The following is a 6,000-nucleotide window of genomic DNA, read 5'->3' as shown; positions in this document are numbered from 1 at the left end:
TTGTCCAGAAACAGTTTATCTCCATGTCGTACTTTAAACTGTAGCTGCTGCTGCTGGGCCTTGCACTCCCATTCAATAAATTGAAGTCTTAACATTATTTGTCCAGCAAACGCTCGAACCGCCTCCCACTTAGCACTTGATGAGCGCATGTCCCATATGAGGTTGATAGGACTAGGTGAGTGTCTCAAAACTCTTTGAAGTATTGCACGTACTTAGTAGAGCTGTAAACTATCGCCGATAGTACCGATGGGGGCCGTTATTTCATGATATATCGATGATTTTAGTACTATCGATACTATCGCGCCAAATTTTTTCCACTTTTATCAACACTATTGGCATCAATTTTTTAATGCATCTCAAGCCAGATAATGGCCCGCTCCTTTAATGTAAGGGCAAACATTAAAAAATAATAATCGAATTTGCTTGTTAGCGCAATATTCGCTCATTTTTAGTGATGGATTTATTATTTCATTGTTAATAATGGATTAAATATTCATTTTGGAAATCAAAGACAAGTGACGACGAAAAAGCCAATATATTTTAAATATCACCAACCAATGGGTTGCCAACAGGTAACTGCCAGTTTACCAATAAACCACAATTAGAGAGGAGAGACATGTTTTACTGAACAAAAACCAATATCTTTTTTTATGCAAAACCAATTAAATATGTATACATATATATTAGGGCGGGTCGATCTGATGTCCCTCAATTTGGGTAGAACTTTTTAGTTTCTTTTCTATAACTCACTTAAATAAATTTTTTCATTTACATATGTTCTGACTAAATAAATTTCTTAAGAGAAAAAATAGATATTATTATTATAAATAAATAATATATTAAATATTATTACAAATAAATAAAAATAAAGAAAAAACATAGCCATTTAGCTGATTTTTTCATGTAAAGGCCAAAAAAGGTGATATTTTTAAATGATTGTATGGGGAACCCCCTAGGGGAGTTCCAGGGTTATGCCATGGGTGGATCGGCCGTCCAAAGTTAGTGGGGGTTGGTCATACATTTGGACTCGATTGGAGCACTCTAAATGGGTCAAAGTGGGATTTTTCAAAATTTGCCCCTACCCAAAAGTTCGACCCAAATTGGGGGGCATCAGAAATCGTTTTAGAGGTATGGTTCCTTCGGCAAAGTTTCTTATTTTGATCCCTAGAATACGATTTTCACAGCGCAATGAGCGATTTTTAAATCGACCCGCACTAATACATATATATACATATATAATTCAACCGCTACCGAACTTGATTCCCTCAACAAAATGCATCTCAATGCAGGTAAATTGATATCCCAACCGCCTATGGTGCAGCATTTTGGGCTCTTATTGAAATGTCTTTCATTTGTGATTAAAAGTGTTGTCACAAGGTGAGGCGAAAAAGACTGAGCAGGTGATTAATGAAAAGGTGTAATTGCAATTGTACATCTGCGAGTGATTGATGAGTGATATGTAAATCTGACTTTTTATTTAGCTACTGAAGTTTTCGAGCAACTGTACACACAAAAAGCGCGAGCTACCATAATTTATCCGGCCTACGTAATCCGACTAATTATGTAAAGTTGTGTGTAAACGGCTTTAAGACTCTTGTCTGATAGAAGTAAATACCTGAAGGTAATAAAGCTTTTAATGCAAAATGTATCTGCTTACAACTCATTTATTTAGTTGTTAGCTGTAGCAGCTCTATTATTTGCATATTTGTCTAATGAACAAGTGCCACTTATCAAAATAATTATGCGTTTTGTGAGTGCACATCTATTTTTTCACTAAAATATTTATGTTGTGAAACCAAAAACTGCTGAAATCAATTTTGAACTGAGATAAACCGTCGCATTGATCTCCGGTAACCGATGTAGAAAACTCAAATGGAGGTGAAGGTAAACTGGGCCCTGCAGGTTGTTGGGCAGAGTTGGAGAATATATTTTAATCCCAGATCCACATATGAACAGATAAATGTAAACAGGATGTAGCGGTTGGCGCACTCACAATAACATCAGGCAGAAGAAAAGACGATAGTTCGTAAATACCGCGCTTTTTCTATCGCTGGCGTAAAATCTCAATACGCCCTCAAGAGAGGGACCTGAACGCAAAAACCTGGTTGTATCAATAGACATAAATGCGGCTGATGAAATGCTTACTGCGATCTCAGGGTGGAAATCAGAGGGGAGGAGGTATGTTATACTGCTAGTGAGAGCATGCCCTACACTAAGTACAGTGAAACGAGATCTAATTAATTCACAGAATCTTTCATTTTGTTTCGTAATATAAGGCAAGTTAAAGTATGTTGATGATGCTTTGACTTTTTTTTTAATTTAAGTCATGCATTCCTATTTAAGTTGTTTTTTTTTTTTGTATTTTTCTTTTGCACACAGTTTTTAAAAGGTTAGGGGTAGTCAGAGACCCGAAAAAATGATGATTTCAATAATTGTTTTTACAAAAATAAAAACTCAGCATTGACACACATGTTTCGACTTAACTTTAGCAAAATTAAAAAAAAAAAAATGTATAATTGTAAAAGTTCGTATGGAGCCCGTTTCTCCAGAAGTCCCTTGCGGTGATCATCACAAGTCCTTGGAGATTAATCTAAAATTAATCGGACAACAGAAAGTTAGTTTTATTAATAGATTAATCTTGTGCCTAATCAAAACTTCTTTTTCAAAATTAACAATATGGCGGCCTCAGGAAATTTTTTCAGATTTTCAATTAATAATTAAAAAAAAAATCGAAACTTCTCAAAAAAAAATCCTTTGATCAGACAGAAGGTTGTTATGTTTTTCAAAAGCAGTTACAGTGACCACCAAAAAACATAGTTGTAAGAAAAACGCATTAACCGTCCGTTGTGTGAAAATTTTATTTTCTTTCGTTGTTTAAAATGGCCTGGCCAGGCCACCTATGAGAACACGTGCTTTATTTATAGGCTGGTACGAAAATTATGTCTGTAATCAATTTAAGTGTAATACCGATTAATAAAAAAACAGATTGATTAGTGTTAAAAGAAATTTATTTATTAAGGTTCATCCTTCTTACTGTTTTTTAAAAATTATTTGAAAAATTTGCAAATGTGGCAAGTAAATCGGGTTTTTCTTTTAAACTTATCCAGTTTGGTACATAGCTTGCACACTGGCCGGTACTGTGAGCTTACGGGCTTTGATGCAGTTTTTTGTGCTGGGGCCGTCGAAGTTGATGGTGGATCCTGTGAGAGATATATACAATATTTAATTTAATTATATATTTCAGTACGAATTCGGATGTTTGTATAAATACTTACATAAAATACATTGAACTTTTGCATTGCTATTTTAATTCCTGGTCCACCATATACCCTGGGATCTGCTGCACGTGTTTCCATAAGGGGGATTGTCAGTTGTTCAGCCAATTCTAATATAAAATCCCTTCGTTGGTTGTTGTTGTTGTTGTTGTAGCAGTATCTTCGCCCTGTCAGTGTAGTGTAAATTACCGGTCGTCTTCGTCTAGCTCATCTAACGGTAGGCCCAGGAAACTGGCAGTTTCGACGGGTTGGGTCCAGAGGGAGAGAGGTGTTAGATGAGTGGGTTTGATGGGGCATGTGAAGAGGTGGTTAGTGTCGTGCGGGGTACCTTCACATGCAGGACATATGTTTAGTATGTCGGGGTCGATTCTGGATAGGTAGGAGTTTAACCTGCTACAATATCCAGAACGTAGTTGTGCCAAGATTACGCGGGACTCTCGAGGAAGCTGGAGCTCTTCGTCTGCGATAGGTGGTGGTTGGACTCCGATAACGGAATTCGGGGGTCGGGAGCTTAGGAAGGTGGTAAGTGTCTCCCGATGAATGTCGTTAATAGCCTGTCTGTATACTGTCTGATCCTGGAGAGGTCTGTCCGTTTTGTCCTGGATCTCGTCCACGTAATTGAGGAAGTGTCTCCTGATGTGCCTGGGAGGTGGCTCTGGCTCGAGCAGGTGTCTGCATGGGTGAGGCCTACGGTGACACCCAAGCAGAAACTGCTTGCCGAGCATTTTGTTATGCTCCTTAACCGGGAGCATGTGCGCCTCGTCATGTAGGTGGTGAATAGGGGTCATCAGGAGACATCCTGTCGCGGTCCTGATGGCAGTATTCTGGCAGGTCTGAAGCTTCGTCCACTGCGTATCACTGGTTCCAGGCGACCAGACAGGCGCGGCATAGTTCAGAACCGGTCGGCCTATTGCTTTGAAAGTCGACAGCAACATTTCTTTGTCTTTGCCCCAAGTGCTGCCGGCAAGCGACTTGAGGACCTTGTTGCGATTCTGTACTCTCGTTGCAATAGCGGTTGTGTGCGCCGAGAAGGAGAGCAAGCTGTCAAAGGTGACTCCCAAAATTTTGGGGTTGTTTATCGTCGGAATTGGGGTATCATCGACGTGAACCTGAAGTGGCAGCTTGACCTCCTTTGTCCAGGTGGTGAATAGGGTCGCCGTGGATTTAGTGGGAGAAAGTTTTAAGTTTCTCGCAGTGAAGAAGCGAGAAAGGCTGGCGAGGTAGTCGTTTACTTTTGAGCATAGGCCATCAATGTCATTGCCCGACGCCATTATCGTGCAGTCGTCGGCATATGAGACCAGTGAGACTCCCTCTGGTGGCTGGGGGAGTTTCGAAATATAGAAATTAAAAAGCAAGGGTGAAAGGACACCACCCTGCGGTACTCCTTGCTTTATTTTTCTTTGTTTTGAGGTTTGGTCTCGAAATACTACCGACGAGTGACGACCACTCAGGTAGTTCGCGGTCCACCTCTTCAGCCCTGGCGGGAGTGTCGACTGTAAAATGTCATCTAGCAGCGTGGCGTGGCTGACTGTGTCGAAAGCCTTTTGTAGGTCCAACGCTACTAGGACAGTCCTCTCGCAGGGGCGGTTTTGGTTAAGGCCGCGGTTTACCTGGGTGTTTATGACGGTGAGTGCCGTGGTGGTACTGTGCACTCTACGGAAACCATGCTGGTGTGGGGCTGGAGTCAGGTGTTGAGTGAGGAGTGGGAGTAGAAGGGCCTCAAGTGTCTTCACTACTGGGGAAAGGAGAGTTATCGGACGATAAGACTCCCCTTGGTTGGCGGGTTTCCCAGGCTTCAGCAGTGGGACCACTCTCCCTAATTTCCACTTATCAGGAATGATGAGAGTGGCCATAGACAGGTTGAAGACCTTTGTGAGATATTCTACTCCCAATGGACCCAGCTTTTTCAGCATCAGCATGTTTAGTCCGTCGGGGCCAATGGCTTTTGATGGTTTCATGTGTTTGATGGCCCCCTGAACCTCGTCGCTGGTGAAAGTAAGCGGTGCACTGTTGTAGGGCAGTTTGTGCAGCCGTCTGGTGGCACAACGCTTGGATCTGTCGACCGGAGGATGCAATATAAATTGCCGGCTAAAGTAGCTCGCGCATCTCTTCGGGTCCGACGAAGTACGACCGTTGAAGGTGATATCCACCTTGTCGTTGTGCTTCGTCGGGTTCGACAGGGACCTTACGGTGGACCAGAGCTTGCTCACACCAGAGGTGAAGTTACAGGACTTCAGATGCTCTACCCATTTGGTCCGCTTATGTTGAGTGACCAGTTGCCGGATCTCCAAATTGAGATCCTTTATACGAGGATCCCCGGGATCGGCCTGGCGTAGACGGTCACGCTCGTTTGCCATAACGGCTGCTTCGGCTGGGAAATTGGGACGTAATTCCCGGATCCGTCCAGCAGGTATGAAGCGAGCCGCGGCGGCTGTAATCGCCTTGCGGAATGCGCGTTCGCCTGCGCGCACATCGGTGGGAGTGGGTAGGGCTGCGAAGATGTTCTCAGTAAATTCCGCGAATCTGGTCCAATCAGCTTTGTTAAAGTTGATATATGACCGGTGATCCGCGGAAACAAAATCGGCGGGTCTCTCGATCGAGATGATAATGGGCAAGTGGTCTGATGCAAGCGATAGCATAGGTCGCCAGGTTATGCTATTTATCAGACCAGCGCTAGCAATTGTTATGTCAGGCGAGCTGCTACAATTGCCCACTACCCTAGTGG

The sequence above is a fragment of the Anastrepha obliqua genome, chromosome 1, assembly GCF_027943255.1.
Source record: "Anastrepha obliqua isolate idAnaObli1 chromosome 1, idAnaObli1_1.0, whole genome shotgun sequence".
Classification (NCBI taxonomy): domain Eukaryota; kingdom Metazoa; phylum Arthropoda; class Insecta; order Diptera; family Tephritidae; genus Anastrepha; species Anastrepha obliqua.
This window is presented reverse-complemented; position numbering follows the sequence as displayed.